The sequence below is a fragment of the Mytilus trossulus genome, unplaced genomic scaffold, assembly GCF_036588685.1.
Source record: "Mytilus trossulus isolate FHL-02 unplaced genomic scaffold, PNRI_Mtr1.1.1.hap1 h1tg000070l__unscaffolded, whole genome shotgun sequence".
NCBI classification, from domain to species: domain Eukaryota; kingdom Metazoa; phylum Mollusca; class Bivalvia; order Mytilida; family Mytilidae; genus Mytilus; species Mytilus trossulus.
Genome location: NW_026963294.1, coordinates 1,174,253 through 1,198,236, shown reverse-complemented (window position 1 = coordinate 1,198,236; position 23,984 = coordinate 1,174,253). Strand labels below are relative to the sequence as shown.

Below are 23,984 nucleotides of genomic sequence, written 5' to 3'. Positions count from 1 at the left end.
ATCTCCTTATTTTTATACTAAGTACTGTTTATCTGTCTCATTGACAATCATACCACATCTCCTTATTTTTATACTTAGTACTGTTTATCTGTCTCATTGACAATCATACCACATCTCCTTATTTTTATACTAAGTACTGTTTATCTGTCTCATTGAAAATCATACCACATCTCCTTATTTTTATGCTAAGTACTGTTTATTTGTCTAATTGACAATCATACCACATCTCCTTATTTTTATACTAAGTACTGTTTATCTGTCTCATTGACAATCATACCACATCTCCTTATTTTTATACTTAGTACTGTTTATCTGTCTCATTGACAATCATACCACATCTCCTTATTTTTATACTAAGTGCTGTTTATCTGTCTCATTGACAATCATACCACATCTCCTTATTTTTATGCTAAGTACTGTTTATTTGTCTAATTGACAATCATACCACATCTCCTTATTTTTATACTAAGTACTGTGTATCTACATCATTGACAATCATACCACATCTCCTTATTTTTATACTACGTACTGTTTATCTGTCTCATTGGCAATCATACCACATCTCCCTATTTTTATACTAAGTACTGTGTATCTGTCTCATTGACAATCATACCACATCTCCTTATTTTTATACTTAGTACTGTTTATCTGTCTCATTGACAATCATACCACATCTCCTTATTTTTATACCAAGTACTGTGTATCTGTCTCATTGACAATCATACCACATCTCCTTATTTTTACACTAAGTACTGTTTATCTGTCTCATTGACAATCATACCACATCTCTTTATTTTTACACTAAGTACTGTTTATCTGTCTCATTGACAATCATACCACATCTCTTTATTTTTACACTAAGTACTGTTTATCTGTCTCATTGGCAATCATACCACATCTCTTTATTTTTACACTAAGTACTGTGTATCTGTCTCATTGGCAATCATACCACATCTCCTTATTTTTATACTAAGTACTGTTTATCTGTCTCATTGACAATCATACCACACCTCCTTATTTTTATACTAAGTACTGTTTATCTACATCATTGACAACCATACCACATCTCCTTATTTTTTGACGGATTGTCAGTCAGTTAAAGTTCAATGATAAGTTCATATTGACAATAAAAGACCTCATCACAAAAAAGGCTGTTTAAATAGCCTTGCCCTCCGGGTTCGGTGATCTGAACATCCCATCTTGTTCGGATGTCTTTTAATGACAGTATTAAGTTACCAGTGAACATTTACTATAAAAGGAAATTTGTATTTTATATCAAATAAGCAACCGCTTGATCTTATTTCCCTCCCCCTTTCTTATGAAATAATTAAGGGAAAATAAATTATTTACATCTGTTACGTGTACATTTATTTTAGCCTCCTTACTACTATAACAATGGATCAATTTAAAGTCAGTTTTTAACATTGATAACTATTAGAGGTATATTGAGGAGGAGAACATGTTAATGTGACATAAATATGACCCGCGCGTAAGTACCGATTTACCACTTTAACTTTAACGACAATGCTCGTCAAAAACGATTTAAGACTAACAAGTTCAATGGAACTAAACACATCCTTCTCGGAGAAGAAATCATCCTTTATGAATAATGTAGCCTTTATGGAATTTTTATATCCTATAGGATTATATAGCTTTATCCTATAGGATTTAGTGAAGTCCTAATGGATATTAGAATATCCTTTATTATACATGTATCTACAGTAACTTCTAATTATACACTCTTTCAACAAATAAAATATCATACACCATAGTCTAATATTATCTGAAAAGTCTTACCAGCTCAGAAAGAGAGGAACATAATGACTGGCGAGTGACTCTTATAATCCTTTAACTTTTGTTTTCCAGAAAAAATGTAATTTACCACTGAGAGGAGTCAATTTCTAAATATTTCAAAAGTGGTATAGAAGACATTTTCTGCTTTAAAAGGTATCCTACTTTTTATCATCATGAAATATAAGGTATAAAAACTGAGATATGCAAGATTTTTTTGTGGCATCAATGTTCTTGACCTGCCTATAAAACAAAATTATTTGCGAGAATATCCCATATTATGGTGGCATATATCTGCCCCACTTGTCACTTAGTTAAGTCGTCATAATTAGCTAAATACGTAAGTCGACTTGTCAGTTAATTTAGTCTACTTGTCACTTAGTTTTAAAAGTATACTTGTCAGATAATAAGATGAAACTTTTTTGTAAAAAATTAAAACATCTTTTATATAGCGTTTAATTTTGCCCATTTCATGACATGTAAAAACAGACTTATATATCTGACAAGTGCACTTAACTAAGTGACACGTAGACCTAATCTAATAAAGTGACAAGTAGACTTAATTAAGTGACAAGTAAACTTAATTAAGTGACAAGTAAACTTAATTAAGTGACAAGTAGACTTGGTAGATACATAAGTCGACTTGTCAAACTACATCAGTCGACTTGTCAGATTATACACAAGTCTACTTGTCACTTAAGTCAGTCGACTTGTCAGATACACAAGTCTACTTGTCACTTAAGTAAGTCGACTTGTCAGATACACAAGTCTACTTGTCACTTAAGTAAGTCTACTTGTCAGATGTGTACACAAGTCTACTTGTCACTTAAGTAAGTGACATGGAAAGTTTCCTAGTTTTGTGACATTGTTTTTTTGCTGTTTTTATAGAGACCTTAAAATTTACTTTCCCGTGCTGAGACCTGGTCAAGTAACTGTGAAGTTTTTGATTTGTTTATCTGTGTCATTATATGTTGGTCAACGGTTCATTAGGGTACCGGTTCATTTGATATGTTTATCTGTGTCATTATATGTTGGTCAACGGTTCATTAGGGTACCGGTTCATTTGATTTGTTTATCTGTGGCATTATATGTTGGTAAACGGTTGATTGGGGTACCAGTTCATTTCTGTATTCTTTATTTTTTTTCGCTTGTTATTCTTTATCTTTAACAATAATGGCTATTCTGCAATAACTTGATAACTGTATTCTGACGGAACATTGTTCTTTTCTGTAATCAGTATATATTTTTACCCAATTCTTGAAGTTTTGCAGTTATTCGTTATATTTTAGCACCCCATTATTCTCTATTCTCTTTTTTGCCCATTTTACTCTATTCTTTATTTTTGCCCATTATTCTCTATTCTGTATACCCCATCCACACCCTCTTATATACCGTCTGTCTAAAGGTTGGGTGAACGTGAGGTCGGACGATCTAGTAAACAGAAAATAACTGAAAATTGTCGACTGTTAACGAAACTTTTAACAGGAGATAAATTCTTAGCAAACAGAGGATTTGACATATCAGAAAGTGTAGACTTTTGTGTGCGGAAGTGAAAATTCCTGCATTTACCAAGGGAACACGTAAATTATTTTTTTCTTGAAATAAAGCCAACAAGAAAAATTAAGTGCACGTACATGACTGTTTTCGCATACAAGTTGAACTTGTACAAAACAAATATACTATTCTACAAAAAAACATTGCCAATTTACTTTCTGAATTTATATGTGTCACTGAGTTGAATCAGTTGTTCTACGACACCCTCCTCCCCCCATTCCAGACCCTCACTGAGATGAATCAGTTGTTCTACGACACCCTCCTCCCCCATTCCAGACCCTCACTGAGGTGAATCAGTTGTTCTACGACACCCTCCTCCCCAATTCCAAAAAAATTTGTATATAGCGTGAAAAATTATTTATTATTTTTGGCGATCAAACGGGGGGAGCCGGGTCTTACGTCCTCTATCCCCTTTTTTTCCTTGAATCAACCGTTTTAAATGGACCCAATCAGTGTTTCACATTGGTCATAGTTGTCTTTGAAAATATTTGGAATCGTCCTTAAATGGGTCCAATCATTGTTTCAAACTGGTCCGATTTGTCTTTCAATCTAATCCGAGTTTCTTTAAAAGTGGTCCGAGTTTTCTTGGTCCGACTTGTCCCAATCCCGATGTTCAGTGTCTCGTTTTGACAAAACTTCCGCGTTGCTGCTATCGACAAACTGCCAACACATTCGTTTTAACTAAGAAGACGTCATTTAGAAGGCTTTTTAAGGGTAAGTTTTAAATATTTCTGTTATATCTGACTCATGTGAAGAAATGACGTACTCATTTTAGCTCATTTTAAAAATATTTTTGACACAGCAACAGGTCGATGGACATATTTCCGGGTTTCCATATCTCTTCTTCTTCGCATTAAGACGAAATGTTCTGAACAAGTTCAGAAGAAATGTTTAATTAATCATTTTACTAAGTGATTTTATGTTCTTCAAGGTAAAATTGTTTATGGAAACAAATTTGTAAGTTAAAAAGTGCATTTAAAAAGTGTAAGAGTTTTTAGACACCAGGCGGCGCTGAAGTTTGTCATGTGTTAACAAGTATTTTTTTTGAAAAAGCTTGTATGAACCTTCATTTAGGGACGACATCAAAAGATCAATGAAGGATAAATCACTTAATTCAAATAGTTTGGGGGTGGGGGTTAAACTTGCTGTAAGTTTTGTTTATCCTACATCGATTTTACATATACATGATATATCTATATGGGTCAATCAATTTTTCCAAAGTTAAGTTAAGAGGGGGGTAGGGGGGTCATTAAAAAAACTATCTGAATTAAGTTTTTCATCCTACATTGAACTTTTGATGTCGTCCTTACAGAGGCGGATTTAGGGGGGGGGGGAAGGGGCCCGCCCCCCCCCCCCTTTTTGAGAAAAAATTTGGTTGCTTATGTAGGGAATCACTGAAGCGCGACTAGAGCGGGCCTCCTCTTAGGTCAGTCAGTGGGCCCCCACTTATGAACATTTCTGGATCCGCCACTGATTTATAATGCGTATAGATTCAAAAGTGTGCATACAATATAAAATCTTTGTATTTGAAAATTAAATAAAAATTAAGAACTGATTATTAACATCAAGTTAGGTTCCTCATCCACAGATATGAGACAATACACCTTATCGCTAATCCTGAATCTGTCCCGCTCGAACTATGAACGTCAAACAACAATCACTTTATCCATTGTGGCGTCAAATATTTTGTATTATGACGTCAAAATTTTACGAGAACCTGTGTGATGCCCAGTAATGGCCTGCAGACAAATAGCATTAGGGTGTATATTAAAGATTTTACATTATTATTTACCACCAAAGGTATACATATAATTTAAACAAGTTATTTCAGAAAATAACAGGTATACTAGTACTGTTATTGGGGGAATTCTTATAGATTTATATCTCCTCCTGTCATGAATTGTGTTGAAATAACCGGTTATTTTACAAAGAAACAATGTATGTATGTCATGTATGTAATAACGCCTTTCAGTCATCACAGTGGGTCTCATTGGGGTCTAAGCGTGACACAGGATTGGCTGATTGTTGGTATTTGGACACATGAAAGTCAAATTAGTGTGCCTGAAAACAGGAAACAAAGTTGAGCGGGACACGTAAAATTACTAAAAAATAGAATCATAATTGTAATAAGCGTGAAATCAAAATTTGTTGTCAAAAGAAGTGATGACTTGTTTGTATGTACGGTTTACAATCATCGACATTCCGTTAATGGTTTTTATACGACCGCAAATTTTGAAAAAATTTTCGTCGTATAATGCTATCAAGTTGGCGTCGTCGTCCGAATACTTTTAGTTTTCGTACTCTAACTTGAGTAAAAGTGAATATAAATCTATAAAATTTTATCACAAGGTTTATGACCACAAAAGGAAGGTTGGTATTGATTTTGGGAGTTTTGGTCCCAACATTTTAGGAATAAGGGGCCAAAAAGGGCCCAAATAAGCATTTTCTTGGTTTTCGCACTATAACTTTAGTTTAAGTTAATAGAAATCCATGAAATTTTGACACAAGGTTTATGACCACAAAAGAAAGGTTGGGATCGATTTTGGGAGTTTTGGTTTCAATAGTGTAGGAATTAGGGGCCAAAAAAGGGCCCAAATAAGCATTATTCTTGGTTTTCGCACAATAACTTTAGTTTAAGTAAATAGAAAATAATGAAATTTAAACACAATGTTTATGACCACTAAAGGAAGGTTGGTATTGATTTTGGGAGTTTAGGTCCCAACAGTTTAGGAATTAGGGGCCAAAAAGGGACCCAAATAAGCATTTTTCTTGGTTTTCGCACCATAACTTTAGTATAAGTAAATAGAAATCTATGAAATTTAAACACAAGGTTTATAACCATAAAAGGAAGGTTGGTAATGATTTTGGGAGTTTTGGTCCCAACAGTTTAGGAATAAGGGGCCCAAAGGGTCCAAAATTAAACTTTGTTTGATTTCATCAGAATTGAATAATTGGGGTTCTTTGATATGCTGAATCTAACTGTGTATGTAGATTTTTAACTTTTGGTCCCGTTTTCAAATTGGTCTACTACATTAAGGTCCAAAGGGTCCAAAATTAAACTTCGTTTGATTTTGACAAAAAATTAATCGGTTGGGTTCTTTGATATGCTGAATCTAAAAATGTACTTAGATTCTTGATTATCAGCCCAGTTTTCAAGTTGTTCCAAATCGGGGTCCAACATTAAACTTTGTTTGATTTCATCAAAAATTGAATAAATGGGGTTCTTTGATATGCCAAATCTAACTGTGTATGTAGATTCCTCATTTTTGGTCTTGTTTTCAAATTGGTCTACATTAAAGTCCAAAGGGTCCAAAATTAAACTTAGTTTGATTTTAACAAAAATTGAAATCTTGGGGTTCTTTGATATGCTGAATCCAAACATGTACTTAGATTTTTGATTCTGGGCCCAGTTTTGAAGTTGGTCCAAATCAGGATCTAAAATTATTAAATTAAGTTTTGTGCAATAGCAAGTCTTTTCAATTGCACAGTATTGCGCAATGGCAAGAAATATCTTATTGCAAAATATTGTGAAATAGCAATTTTGTTTTTAATTAGAGTTATCTTTCTTTGTCAAGAATAGTAAGCAAGAAATATCTAATTGTAAGATTTTTTTTTTATTTGGAGTTATCTTTCTTTGTTCAGAATCAACTTAAATCTTTGTTATATATACAATATACAATGTATATTCACTTTTTACTACCAACTGATAAATTAAAATAATTTTTACCATTCAGTGATAACAAGCAGTTTTTTTACATCTTAATATTTTATGATGTATTTAAATGAGTAGTAATTGTTGCAAACTCCATTAGAAATTTTAATTGAGATTAGTTTTGGAATAAGGGAAAGGGGGATGTGATTAAAAAAATTGGGTTCAATTTTCTCATTTGAAATTTCATAAATAAAAGAAAATTTCTTCAAACATTTTTTGGAGAGGAATAATATTCAACAGCATAGTGAATTGCTCTAAGAGAAAACAATTTTTTTTATTTCATTAGAACACATTCATTCTGTGTCAGAAACCTATGCTGTGTCAACTATTTAATCACAATCCAAATTTAGAGCTGAATCCAGCTTGAATGTTGTGTCCATACTTGCCCCAACCGTTCAGGGTTCAACCTCTGCGGTCGTATAAAGCTACGCCCTGCGGAGCATCTGGTTGCATTTCAAAAACTGTATTCCTAAATGACTTCTGTACATAAATACCTTATTATAATAAAAAGAACAACAAGATCCAGTCAAAGAGACCAAAGATCAAGAGGTGCATTGCAGGATTCTTCTGTTGAGAAATCTGATTTTTCATTCTGAAAGTAATATATTTAAGATCGGGTCGGGTGGATCCATAAAACAATTCATTTTGAAAATGTAGCATGATTTAATCTTGGTTTCAGTAAAAAAATATACATGTACTTCCATTTAATTCAATACTTTTATACGCAAAATACACACTGCCACAATAGCAGATGGGTCAAAATCTTTAATTGTTTTTACATAGGCGGTAATGGTAACGTTTTTTTCCTGTAGCTCAGTCCATATCGTTAACTGGGATATGTATGATAGCTTGTTTCGAAGCTGTGACATTTTCACATATGTGGTTAAATTTTCGGGGTACGAAGTGAGATTACTTTTTCCCTAAATTAGCAAACCCCGAACATCCTGTTGTGATGCGGCTCCTTGTGGTAAAATATCCCCTATTTAACACAATAAGTTCTTTGAAAATTTAATACTTTGAACACATTCAATAGCTCCATAGTTTTTACACATTTATTCTATGTTCCTCTTCTTTCCTAATCACCACAAATAATTAAGTTCAGTCATTTGCTAAAAATAGAAACATGTCCAATATCACTACACAGAGATTTTTTCTTTACACGCCTCATTTCAAGGCGCATTAGGGATGTTGTCCCATATTGTAATCCATACTTCTGATTTTTCCAAATATTTTTATGTGATCTTCATCGGTATAATATTCTGAATAAATCTTTGTACTTTTGTCCATTTCTGAAAAAAAATAAAGTTGTTTTAGCACTATAAGGCAATGACACTTTCGTCGCTATATTCATTTATTTTGAATACAATGAGTATGTATAAGTAATTTCTTCCAGATTACCTCCACTAGTCAAATCAAGGACAAAACTTCTGATTATAACCTTTAATTACAATACACAGACCCTGATTAAGCATTCTATAAAATTTTCTTGTGCCTTAAAGTGCATTTTGACAGAGAAATTATGCAAAACTGAAGGTTTTATAAAAAAAAACACCACCAAAATAATTATTCTTACTAGTGGTAATCTTGTATTTAATACTGTTGAAACAGCTCTAAACTACTGGGAAAGTCATCCGTATCATATAATTAGAGTGCAATATAGTGCAAATTTTCAAAACTTGTCCTTTCACATAATTCCATTTGAGAAAAAATGTTTTTACATGTTTTTCAGTGAAAACCTTTTATCAGTGAGAAATCCACATGAGGTCTTAACGGAAACATTGTGACATCACATGTATTATATGGCATCATTAAATAACGACAGATCAAAATAGCGCTAAATATAGTTTGTAGTGTTACGTGAGAAACAGTTGCCGCAAGATTTAACTCGAAATATTGAGTCCAAACGATCTGTAACTAAGCCTTTTCATTTAATACCAAGACATAGCAACAGTTTTCATATAAGCATATTTTTAACATTCCGACTGTAATTTCAATTGCATAAGTACCAGAAATAAACAATTAGAGCTTGATTAATAAAACAAAATGCTTACCAGTTATTCAGGACTTTTTAAAACCTCTAGTTTGCCATCTCAGGTTGAAAAATAATGATATGTCTGGAACTGAAATAAGACCAAAAAAAATACTCAGGCTGTGTTATCATTTGATTTAAATACATAAGTATTATTGAGAGAGAAAAATCTATTCTTGAAAGTTTAATCACAAAGAAAGACAAATGCTTCTCCCTTGTGGCTTAGCCACCTTCATTTAAACCTTTTGTATTAGAACCATGGGTAGTAGCTAATTAACTAGCGTAATAGTTGAATAGGTGCATAAACATTGTTTTCAAGAAGGTTTGACCCTCCCCCTTTTTCACTGAGAAATGACAATATCCCTTGTTTTGCTCATGTGCATTAAAATAATAATTCAATATTTTCTAAAAACATGTAACTGTTTTTGTCTGTGTTTTTGTGCATATGATATCTACTGACCAGGGGTCAAATCATTGGATAAAGGCACATGCGATATTGAATCTCACATTACTCGTATGAAGTGTGTTATCTCCCTTGATTATCAGGTATTTCTGTAGACCAGAGTGATATTTCATAACAAAGACTATATTGTGTCATGTTTACTTACAATTTAATAATATTTAAAAGTTATTTCTTGCCTTTTCAATGTAGTAAACACGGTTCGGATCTGTCGAAAGTAAACAAATTTATGATTGTGCCTAAAACAAGTGTTCAGCCCCGTGCTAGTAATGCATTTTAAAAGCGAAAATTTTCTCGAGTTTTTGCTGATCTTTATCAATAACATTTATCTTAAACAATTTATTATATCTAGGTATAAATAAAAAACTACTTACCATCATTTTCAGTGGTGTACAAGGTGAAATCATCCATAAATCAGTCTGACAACCTCTGGAATTGAGCTTCTAATTTGGCTCAAAATCTTTAATTGTTTTTACATAGGCGGTAATGGTAACGTTTTTTCCTGTAGCTCAGTCCATATCGTTAACTTGGATATGTATGATAGCTTGTTTCGAAGCTGTGACATTTTCACATATGTGGTTAAATTTTCGGGGTACGAAGTGAGATTACTTTTTCCCTAAATTAGCAAACCCCGATCATCCTGTTGTGATGCGGCTCCTTGTGGTAAAATATCCCCTATTTAATACAATAAGTTCTTTGAAAATTTAATACTTTGAACACATGCAATAGCTCCATAGTTTTTACACATTTATTCTATGTTCCTCTACTTTCCTAATCACCACAAATAATTAGGTTCAGTCATTTGCTAAAAATAGAAACATGTCCAATATCACTACACAGAGATTTTTTCTTTACACGTGACTTTTGAGTTCCTCATTTCAAGGCGCATTAGGAATGTTGTCCCAGATAAAAGGCATATACATGTGCAATACAATATACACAACCAAATATATAATCATATTACAACATTTTCATTGACACATATATTGGCAATATCTTCCAAGTACCCTTCTGTGAAAAACTAATCATTTTTTCTAATTGCTGTACCAGGAAGTATTTAAGAAATTCAAAAACAAAATATATGTTTTGCCAACTTGGCATGAACAATAAGTACATAATTCAGGGGTGGATTCAAGAGGTAAGGCAGTCATTTTTTTCTGGAATTTATTTTTGTTCATTTAGGGGCATTTTTGTCATGTTTTGCCTCCCACGCTTTGGCCAAAAATGTAGCTGTTTTTTTTTATTGACAGCTTTTCTCTGAAAAACGAAAGATTGTCTTATTCATGCAAAAGTTTTAACTCCTATTAAGAGTTCAGGCCCTCGCGAGTGGGAGAGTCGATCACAGGGAGGGACTGAATTATTCTGGTTATTGGGAAACAAAAATATTGGGGCCCTATAGTAACACGTCAGCCATGAGAAAATACAAGGATTTGTATAGTGAGACAAATCCTTGAAAATGTAGTATTCTAGTAGTTGTGCCTTTTTACAAATTGAAAAGTTGCTGAATTTTTCGTTTCCGTTCTGTAACTTAATTTAGCCTCAACCAAATTTTGATAGTGATTTTTACCGTTCTTCAGTTATGTCCCTTTATAACTTTATATGATATGCGAGCGGGGGCAACTTCTGTGTCCCATGAACACAGTCCCAATTTATTTGTATATGGAATCATTATAAGGTGTGCATGTCCAACTGGCAGCTGTCACCCAAGGTTGACCTCATTTTCATGGTTCAGTCAGTCAACGATATAACTCTATAGAGTTATTACAGAAAATTAACATACATTTGTTATTGTGGACTAAAAAATCAAAGAACTGTGATAACATATGTATGTTACATGTTTCAAAGGAACAATATACATCATTAGTTTTGTTAAAATGTATACAAGTTCTATTGATATTACTATTGTCTTTATGTACATGTATACTCAACTATAGAAAGATATTTAACAGTTCATAGTTTGCCAATCATGCATAGTACACCTATGTTATTACAGAAAAAGTACATGTATGTCTGTAATAACTAAAGGGTGGGGGGGGGGGGGGGGCAGATGAAGTGTGCCTCTGGGTGTGGAATTTTCTGGCTGTGTTGATGACCCATTGTTGGCCTTTGGCTGTTTTCTGCTCTCTGGTTTTGGTTGTTGTCTCTTTGACACATTCCTTGTTTCCATTATCTATTCTGTTTAATCTGTTTACATGTTTTAAATTTTAAAACTTTTTTTCAGATTTTGATTGACTGGTGGCAGAAGGGGTATGTTATATAAAGTGGCATTAAGGCCTTGCAGACAGATCTAGACTTAATAATAACATGCTGAAGTTGCAATTACAGTTTGATGAAGGCCCACATGTAATCCCATATTGACGGTTGAAGAACTTGTACCAACAGATTTCACTTTGGGTATTTAATTGTATTGATACTAATTAGTAATGGACTTTATTTTAACACGTTTCTTTAAAAATCATCCTTAACCATTTTTCATTTTTTTTTTTAACAAGTTATGTTGAATTTGAGGATCTTTTAACAGATGTTTTGGAACTTTTACAATGTAATTTGTAATCAAAATTTTGAAGCGTGTATGGAAATTACAAGGAAAATAAAAGTGTCATACTAACTGTCTCATTAAATATATTATTCAACGTACAATCAGTGCAATAAGGAAAGATATGAGATGAACATTATATACATATATCGATATATGTGTAAAGGTAGAGACAGGGGTGTCCTGCTTTCCATTGTATAAAGCACCCTATATTTTTTAGATTTTAATCGTGTACAGTGAATCTTAAAATATATATTTGATAAGGCCCAGATATTTTTACCTTTTAATTGTGTATGGTGAATCTACAAATTTATTTTATAAATCCCCAAATATTTTTTGCTCACCTGGCCCAAAGAGCCCAGTAAGCTTTTCTCATCACTTAGCGTCCGTCGTCTGTCGTCCATCATTGTCGTCCGTTAACTTTTACAAAAATCTTCTCTAAAACTACTGGGCAAAAATTTAACCAAACTTGGCCACAATCATCACTAGGGTATCTAGTTTAAAAATGTGTCCGATGACCCGGCCTGCCAACCAAAATTGCGGACATGACTAACAATAAAACATAGGGGTAAAATGCAGTTTTTGGCTTATATCTCTGAAACTAAATGCATTAAGAGCAAATCTTAAATGGGGTTAAAATGTACAACAGTTTTAAATCTATCTGCCCTGAAATTTTCAGACGAATCAGACAACCCATTGTTAGGTTGCTGCCCCTGAACTGGTAATTTTAAGGAAATTTTGCAAGTTTTGGTTATCTTAAATATTATTATAGATCTGTAGATAGAGAGATAAACTGTTAACAGAAATTTTATGTTCAGCAAAGTACAATCTACAAAATAAGTCAACATGACCAAAATTTTCAATTGACCCCTTAAGGAGTTATTGCCCTTTATAGTCAATTTTTAACAATATTTTTCATAAATTTTTGCAATCTTTTACAAAATCTTCTTCACTTAATATACTTGGCCAAATAGAATTAAACTCTGAGTAAGCTACAATTTTCAATAGGGTATCTTGATTGAAAAATATATCCGATGACCCTGCCATCCAACCAACATGGCTGACATGGCTAAAAATAGAACATAGGGATTTACTATACAAGTCTAAGGGAAAATTGTAAAAAAAAACAATTTCAAATGGTCACAAGCCAGTAGCCTGTAATTCAGTGGTAATGTCTTTAGTTGCTGTACATGTATATATCATATTGGTTTTTCATTTCCTGATTTGTACAAAAATCTGGCCATAAGTTGGTCCGAGGATACAGTTATCGTCCTTTGATTTTCGTTGTCTACAAATATAGTGTGAACAGTGTATAACTTGCATATTTTTTTGATACACTTTCCAAATTTATTTCTTTATAAGTATATTTTATGCATGAAATATAAAGTATGGGGGTGAAATTACATGTGAAAAAAAGATTTGGGTGATGAATTGTAATGTAAAGTAATGATTTTGTCCAGTTGAAGAATTTTGTCTGAAGCTGTCAAACTGAATTATAGACCCCCTTAACATAGAATTGTCCATATTTTAAGTTAGAGCTGGTAGACTTTTCTATAATTTTGATATTATTTGTCCCAAAAGTAGTACTACACTGTAAAATCTTTTTGAGATGCAGCAGATGTGATTTTTCTAATTTGAATTTATTGTCTAAAAGAAATGCACTACGAAATAAGTGTGTTCTCAGGCCTTTCTCGTTTGAAGTGCTTTATATTTGTCATTTTGGAGCCTTAGTTATAGATTGCTGTTTGGTAAAGGTTTTGCTCATTATTGAAAGCTCTCTGGTGAAGAGTTGTCCCATTAGCAATCATACCACATCTTCTTACTTTTAACAGTATTTTACAAAAACAAGAAAAAAACATTTCTGACTGACAAACCCAATTTCGACAAATGGTTGCTACCAGCACTTTTACATTTTCATATTATGGATTAAGTGCTATCATGGCTCTGGTCCTTGTGATTGATTGAAAAATCAATGTTTATGACATTTCTGTGTAATAACTTGCAAAACATTTAACCAAACCTTTTAAAGTTTTCATATTTGTTGTTTCTCATGTCACAATGGAGGTTAAGTCTGATAGTGCAAATCTTCTTCTATGCTGTTCAGGAGTTATGGCCCTTGATTGTTTCAACAATGACATTAAAATGTAAGCAAAATTTGTACATCATTTTTACAGCATCTATTTAAAAAAGAGTAAATTTGTTTTAAAGTTTATCTAATTTACTTGTATATGGTGGAATGTAATAAAAGGACAAGGTTAGAGGATAATCATAATTTGGAGAAAATACAGATTTTGTTCAACATTAATATTTAAAGGTATTGGGGCAATCTAAATATGACATCATGATTTCAACAACAATTGAAATATTCCTCGTAAAATTACAACTCCTGTATACAAACATGTTTAACCCCTCCTCATTCTTTATGTTCCTGTCCCAAGTCAGGAGCTTGTAGTTCAATGGCTATCACTGGTTCTTGTCTGTCATATATGTCTTTCGTAAATTGGTTAAATTGTTATAAATTAGGCCGTTATTTTTCTCAATTGAATTGCTTCATATTTTTCATGTTGGGGCCTTTATAGCTGACTATACGGTATGGGTTTTTCTCATTGTTGAAGGCCTTACCGTTGCCTATAATTGCTTACATCCACTTTATTTGAACATAAGTGGATAGTTGTCTCATTGGTAATCATACCATGAATCTCCTTATTTTTATAAAAAATACAATGATTTGTCTTTCTTTTACAGGATATAATGGCAAGTTGGGATGAGGTAAGTTTTTCTTCTTAAAATTCAGTGTTCATGTGACCTATGTTGTTTATTAAATGTACAGAAAGGTACAGGCGTGCAGTATTCTTAGGGGGAGAACAGGAGAAATCAAGATGACTACAGTGAAAAGAATTTCAATATACTAGTTCAAAATTCCAGGACACAAAAAAAGAGACATTAAATATCAAAGGACATTCACAACTCTTTTTAAGTCGAAGAGAAACTGACGACGTCGTGGCAAAAAATGAAAAACAATCAAATAAATAAACATTCTTCAAAACATTACATAGAAAATTAAAGACCCTACAATACTAACTCCAACAAAAACTGAGGCTCCATCTCAAAGCATAATACAATTGTCTAAAGATTTTTCTAAAAAAAAATCTGAAATTATAGATAATTTCTTTCCCTCTTCATAGTCATTGTATTTAATATAAGCTATTAAAACTGTAAACATGTAGCTTATTTAATTCAATTATTACATTTATAATACATTTGTATGTTTAAGAGGAAAATGTAAAAAAAATTGTTTTGCTTACAGAAACTTCTTACAGCTGCAGAGAAGGGGAATATAAAAGAAGTAGAATCATGTGTAAAGAACAGAGCTAATTTGGAATGTAGAGATGATGATGTAAGTGAAGTAAAATGTATTTATTATATATAGTACACACAATATGAATCAGTTAAACATTGCTCTTGTTAGTGTTCAGTGATTCAATGTTAATTTCTGGTTATTATACGCCACGCAACTCGTTGCGTGGCGGAGGGTATAATGTTTTTGACCCGTCCGTCAGTCCGTCCGTCATTCCGTCCATCAGTCCTGTTTCTTGTCATCGCAACTCCTCTCAAACCACATAACAGAATTCCACGAAACCTTTTCAGATAATAAGGACATACTATGTAGTTGTGCATATCATTGGGAAATTGCGATTCAATTTTTTTTTAGGAGTTACGCCCCTTTGAACTTATTTACTTTAATGTACTACTGCAACAGTTTGTCATCGCAACTCCTCTGAAACCACACAACAGAATTTCACCAAACCTTTTCAGATAATAAGGACATACTATGTAGTTGTGCATATCGACGGGAAATTGCGATTCAATTTTTTTTCTAGGAGTTACGCCCCTTTGAACTTATTTACTTTAATGTACTACTGCAACAGTTTGTCATCGCAACTCCTCTGAAACCACACAACAGAATTTCACGAAACCTTTTCAGATAATAAGGGCATTCTATGTAGTTGTGCATATCGACAGGAAATTGCGATTCAATTTTTTTTCTAGGAGTTACGTCCCTTTGAACTTATGTGCTTAAATGTACTTCTGCAACAGTTTGTCATCTCAACTCCTCTGAAACCACACAACAGAATTTCATGAAATTTTGTAGATAATAAGGACGTACTATTTAGATGTGCATGTTGGCAGGAAATTAATTTTTCTTATACAATTTTTTTTTCTTACACTTATTTAATTTCTCCAATGACAATGTGGGGACGTGGGGTATGTGAGCGTGCTCACTAAGGTTCTTTAATTGCAAAAAGTCTTCAAAATATTAAGAAACATTATTACACATCCCGAATGTATATAGAACTCTTGTATTCCACAAAAACAGTGCAAAACATTATTTCACAACACCAATATATACAACTCCTGTATTCAACACAAACAGTGAGAAACATCAGTACACGACATCAATGTATCCAACACCTATACCCAAATAAAACAGCGGGAAAAAACACATTAAGTACATGAAGTAGAAGAAGAATGCCATGACCAGACGAAAAGACAAACAACAGCCCCAAACAAACTTGAAACACTTCATTACACTGATGAATACCACTCCAGTTTGTATGTCAAAGGGTTGCTGTCTGATACTTCTTAACTGAAATATTGTGATTGACTTCATTACACTGATGAATACCACTCCAGTTTGTATGTCAAAGGTTTGCTGTCTGATACTTCTTAACTGAAATATTGTGATTGACTTCATTACACTGATGAATACCACTCCAGTTTGTATGTCAAAGGGTTGCTGTCTGATACTTCTTAACTGAAATATTGTGATTGACTTCATTACACTGATGAATACCACTCCAGTTTGTATGTCAAAGGGTTGCTGTCTGATACTTCTTAACTGCATACAACTGAAATATTGTGATTGACTTCATTACACTGATGAATACCACTCCAGTTTGTATGTCAAAGGTTTGCTGTCTGATACTTCTTAACTGAAATATTGTGATTGACTTCATTACACTGATGAATACCACTCCAGTTTGTATGTCAAAGGGTTGCTGTCTGATACTTCTTAACTGAAATATTGTGATTGACTTCATTACACTGATGAATACCACTCCAGTTTGTATGTCAAAGGGTTGCTGTCTGATACTTCTTAACTGAAATATTGTGATTGACTTCATTACACTGATGAATACCACTCCAGTTTGTATGTCAAAGGTTTGCTGTCTGATACTTCTTAACTGAAATATTGTGATTGACTTCATTACACTGATGAATACCACTCCAGTTTGTATGTCAAAGGGTTGCTGTCTGATACTTCTTAACTGAAATATTGTGATTGACTTCATTACACTGATGAATACCACTCCAGTTTGTATGTCAAAGGGTTGCTGTCTGATACTTCTTAACTGAAATATTGTGATTGACTTCATTACACTGATGAATACCACTCCAGTTTGTATGTCAAAGGTTTGCTGTCTGATACTTCTTAACTGAAATATTGTGATTGACTTCATTACACTGATGAATACCACTCCAGTTTGTATGTCAAAGGGTTGCTGTCTGATACTTCTTAACTGAAATATTGTGATTGACTTCATTACACTGATGAATACCACTCCAGTTTGTATGTCAAAGGGTTGCTGTCTGATACTTCTTAACTGAAATATTGTGATTGACTTCATTACACTGATGAATACCACTCCAGTTTGTATGTCAAAGGGTTGCTGTCTGATACTTCTTAACTGAAATATTGTGATTGACTTCATTACACTGATGAATACCACTCCAGTTTGTATGTCAAAGGGTTGCTGTCTGATACTTCTTAACTGAAATATTGTGATTTACTTCATTACACTGATGAATACCACTCCAGTTTGTATGTCAAAGGGTTGCTGTCTGATACTTCATAACTGTATACAACTGAAATATTGTGATTTACTTCATCACACTGATGAATACCACTCCAGTTTGTATGTCAAATGGTTGCTGTCTGATACTTCCTAACTGTATACAACTGAAATATTGTGATTTACTTTATTACACTGATGAATACCACTCCAGTTTGTTTGTCAAAGGGTTGCTGTCTGATACTTCATAACTGTATACAACTGAAATATTGTGATTTTCTTCATTACACTGATGAATACCACTCCAGTTTGTTTGTCAAAGGGTTGCTGTCTGATACTTCATAACTGTATACAACTGAAATATTGTGATTTTCTTCATTACACTGATGAATACCACTCCAGTTTGTTTGTCAAATGGTTGCTGTCTGATACTTCCTAACTGTATACAACTGCAATATTGTGATTTACTTCATTACACTGATGAATACCACTCCAGTTTGTTTGTCAAAGGGTTGCTGTCTGATACTTCATAACTGTATACAACTGAAATATTGTGATTTATTTCATTACACTGATGAATACCACTCCAGTTTGTTTGTCAAATGGTTGCTGTCTGATACTTCCTAACTGTATTCAACTGAAATATTGTGATTGACTTCATTACACTGATGAATACCACTCCAGTTTGTATGTCAAAGGGTTGCCGTCTGATACTTCTTAACTGCATACAACTGAAATATTGTGATTTACTTCATTACACTGATGAATACCACTCCAGTTTGTATGTCAAAGGGTTGCCGTCTGATACTTCTTAACTGCATACAACTGAAATATTGTGATTTATTTTATTATACTTTATGACACTTAACATACACTTTCATGGTATTCTATAAAAAAAAATCCTTTGGTTTTACATAAATTTTGCATCATCATGACACAAGACATGACACATGATCATACAACAATCATTTACCAATTCTGTATTAAACATGACATGTGGCACCTGATCATACAACATTCATTCACCACTCCTGTACTGAAGATGACATGTGACACCTGATCATACAACATTCGTTACCACTCCTGTACTGAACATGACATGTGACACCTGATCATACAACATTCATTAACCACTCCTGTACTGAACATGACATGTGACACCTGATCATGCAACATTCATCCACCACTCCTGTACTGAACATGACATGTGACACCACATCATACAACAATCAATGAACACTCCTGTACTGAACATGACATGCGACACCTGAGCATACAACATTCGTTACCAATCCTGTACTGAACATGACATGTGACACCACATCATACAACATTCATCCACCACTTCTGTACTGAACATGACATGCGACACCTGATCATACAACATTCGTTACCACTCCTGTACTGAACATGACATGTGACACCACATCATACAACATTCAATGAACACTCCTGTACTGAACATGACATGCGACACCTGATCATACAACATTCGTTACCACTCCTGTACTGAACATGACACGTGACACCACATCATACAACATTTATTAACAACTCCTGTACTGAACATGACATGTGACACCTGATCATACAATTTTCATTTACCACTCCTGTACTGAACATGACATGCGACACCTGATCATACAACATTCATTACCACTCCTGTACTCAACATGACATGTGACACCACATCATACAACATTCATTCACCACTCCTGTACTGAACATGACATGCGACACCTGATCATACAACATTCGTTACCACTCCTGTACTGAACATGACATGTGACACCACATCATACAACATTCATCCACCACTCCTCTACTGAACATGACATGTGACACCACATCATACAACATTTATTAACAACTCCTGTACTGAACATGACATTTGACACCTGATCATACAATTTTCATTTACCACTCCTGTACTGAACATGACATGCGACACCTGATCATACAACATTCATTACCACTCCTGTACTCAACATGACATGTGATACCACATCATACAACATTCATTCACCACTCCTGTACTGAACATGAAATGCGACACCTGATCATACAACATTCGTTACCACTCCTGTACTGAACATGGCATGTGACACCACATCATACAAAATTCATCCACCACTCCTCTACTGAACATGACATGTGACACCACATCATACAACATTCATTTACCACTCCTGTACTGAACATGACGTGACACCTGATCATACAACATTCATTTACCACTTCTGTACTGAACATGACATGTGACACCTGATCATACAACATTCATTTACATCTCCTGTACTGAACATGACATGTGACACCTGATCATACAACATTCATTTTTCACTTCTGTACTGAACATGACATGTGACACCTGATCATACAACATTCATTCACCACTCCTGAACTGAACATGACATGTGACGCCTGATCATACAACATTCATTCACCACTTCTCTACTGAACATGACATGTGACACCACATTGTACAACATTCATTTACCACTCCTGTACTGAACATGACATGTGACACCTGGTCATACAACATTCATTCACCACTCTTGTACTGAACATGACATGTGACACCTGATCATACAACATTCATTTACCACTTCTGTACTGAACATGACATGTGACACCTGATCATACAACATTCATTACCACTCCTGTACTGAACATGACATGTGACACCTGATCATACAATACTCGTCCACCACTCTTGTACTGAACATGACATGTGACACCTGATCATACAACATTCATTTACCACTATTGTACTGAACATGATATGTGACACCTGATCATACAACATTCATTTACAACTCCTGTACTGAACATGACATGTGACACCTTATCATACAACACTCATTTACCACTTCTGTTTTGAACATGACATCCAACACCTGATCTTACAACATTCATTCACCACTCCTGTACTGAAAATGACATGTGACACCTGATCATACAACATTCATTCACCACTCTTGTACTGAACATGACATGTGACACCTGATAATACAACATTCATTCACCACTCTTGTACTGAACATGACATGTGACACCTGATCATACAACATTCATCCACCACTCCTGAACTGAACATGACATGTGACACCTGATCATACAACATTCATCCACCACTCCTGAACTGAGCATGACATGTGACACCCGATCATACAACATTCATCCACTACTCCTCTACTGAACATGACATGTGACACCACATCATACAACATACATTAACATGACATGGGTAACCTGGTAACATGTGACATAGTAATGACATACTTACACCAACATGTGACATTGCAAAAACACTTATACTCAATACCAACCTGATATAGCAATAACACTTTTATACTCAACTCCAACATGTGACATAGCAATGACACTCTTATACTCAACACCAACATGTGACATAACCATGACATGCTTATCCTCAGCACCAACATCTGCATAGCACTGACACTGTTTTACTAAACATCATTTGACCTAGCCATGACACTATTTTCCTGAACACCAACATGTGACATATCACTGACACTCTTATACTCAACACCAACATGTGACATATCACTGATACTCTTATACTCAACACTAATATGTGACATAGCAATTACACTCTTATACTAAGCATTAACATGTGACATAGCAATAACACTCTTATACTCAACACCAATATGTGACATAGCAATAACACTCTTATACTCAGCACCAACATGTGACATAGCAATAGCACTCTTATACTCAACACCAATATGTGACATAGCAATAACACTCTTATACTCAGCACCAACATGTGACATAGCAATAGCACTCTTATACTCAACACCAATATGTGACATAGCAATAACACTCTTATACTCAACACCAATATGTGACATATCAATAACACTCTTATACTCAACACCAATATGTGACATAGCAATAACACTCTTATACTCAGCACCAACATGTGACATAGCAATTACACTCTAATACTCAACACCAATATGTGACATAGCAATGACACTCTTAAACTCAACACCAACATGTGACATAGCAATGGCATTCTTTTACTCAACACCAACATGTGACATAGCAATGACACTCTTATACTCAACACCAACATGTGACATAGCAATAACACTTTTATACTCAACACCAACATGTGACATAGCAATAACACTTTTATACTCAACACCGACATGTGACATAGCAATAACACTCTTATACTCAACTCCAACATGTGACATAGCTATGACACTCTTATACTCAACACAATCATATAACATACCATTTACACTCTTATACTCAACACCATCATGTCACATAGCATTGACACTCTTATACTGCTCACAAACATGTAACCATACCACTCTTATATTTAACAGAAACCTGTGACATAGCACATTGTAGCAGTGACACTCTTATACTCAACACCAATATGTGACATACCAATGAAACTTATACTCAACCCCAACATGTGACATATCACAGACACTCTTATACTCAACACCAAGATGTGACAAAGCAATGACACTCTTATACTCAACACCAATATGTCACATACCAATGAAACTTATACTCAACTCCAATATGTGACATATCACAGACCCTCTTATACTCAACACCAACATGTGACATAGCAATGACACTCTTATACTTAACACCAGCAAGTGACATAGCAATGACACTCTTATACTGCTCACAAACATGTGACATATCAACATTTATAGGCAACGCAAACAAAAAGTACAGACAGGGCTTATTGAAGTTCTTCACTTATACTCAACACAACATACACCATTGTTATTTTACCATAATAAGAAACAGCACATATCATATGAAGCAACACACAATACAAACATTTTACATGGAAATACCACTTAATTCTTTTTAAGCTTTGATCAATATTCTGAATTAACACAAAATACTGGTAATCAGACAGGTTTAATAGACAACAAATATTTGATAGAATTATATAAAGTGGGGTCTCATTTTTCCTGTCTCATAAATCTGAATCAGAAAATATAATTTGTTTTTATTTTTCTTGAAATTATTTTTTTTTTAACTTTGATCATCATTGTTAATCAGACAGCTTTAAAAAAAAAAAAAAACAGAAACTTGATAGAATTATATAAAGTGGGGTCTCATTTTATTGGTAACTCAGAACTAAATCAGATAGTTAAGGTTTTATTTTGTTTCCTGACGAAAAATTATTTTGTAAACATTTGATTTTAATGAGAAGTTGATGAGAACAAGTTGTGTTAACATCTTTAGTCAGATAATGTTAATTCTACAGATCTAATGTAAAACATCTTTTAAAAATAACAAATACTTGACAGAATTATATAAAGTGGGGTCTTATTTTTCTTGTCTCTTTGTACTGAATCAGAAAATATAACTTGTTTTAATGTTTCTTGAAAAAAGTATTTTTTTAACTTTCATCATTCTACTTTTAAATCATTGTTAATCAGTCAGATTTAATGGACAACAAATATTTGACAGAATTATATAAAGTGGGGTCTCATTTTAATTGTCTTGTCCAGCTGAGTCTTTTGATATAAATATTGTTTATGTTTCTAGAAAAAAGTATTTTTTTTAACCTGACAGTTCTGATGGAAGTTCTGACATCTCACAATAAAACATGTTGTTTATTTGTTGTTTATGTAGAATATAAATACAAGTTTGACTGGTCATTTTATTCAGTTTTGACCACTGATTCATGTGATATATATTTTGTTTATATTTATTACACAACATTGTCCAGTTTATGACACAAGTTTTGATGTCTGTTATATGTTGATATTACAGTATGGAAGGACACCATTAATGTTGGCCGCTTGGCGAGGACACCTGGAGGTGGTAATGTACCTCACTAGTCACGGCAGTCAGTTAGAGGCCACATCCGAGGTAATGATAGATATAATCACCTTACTCTGACGAAACATCACTTTATACAGAATCTACACAAAATCATGTTGTTAATCAGACAGGTTAAATGGACAACAAATATTTGTTAGAATTATATAAAGTGGGGTCTCATTTTATTCGTAACACAGAACTTA

The 23,984-nt window shown here is 33.7% G+C and overlaps 1 long non-coding RNA gene across 1 annotated transcript; it reads left to right on the top strand.

The window, feature by feature from the left end:
- Positions 1-3,946: 3,946 nt before the first annotated feature.
- LOC134699502 (uncharacterized) lies at positions 3,947-23,817 on the top strand. The gene is made up of 5 exons (XR_010103618.1): positions 3,947-4,059; positions 11,768-11,940; positions 14,828-14,851; positions 15,390-15,479; positions 23,731-23,817. It is a non-coding gene; the product is annotated as an uncharacterized LOC134699502 (long non-coding RNA).
- The last annotated feature ends 167 nt before the right edge of the window (positions 23,818-23,984 follow it).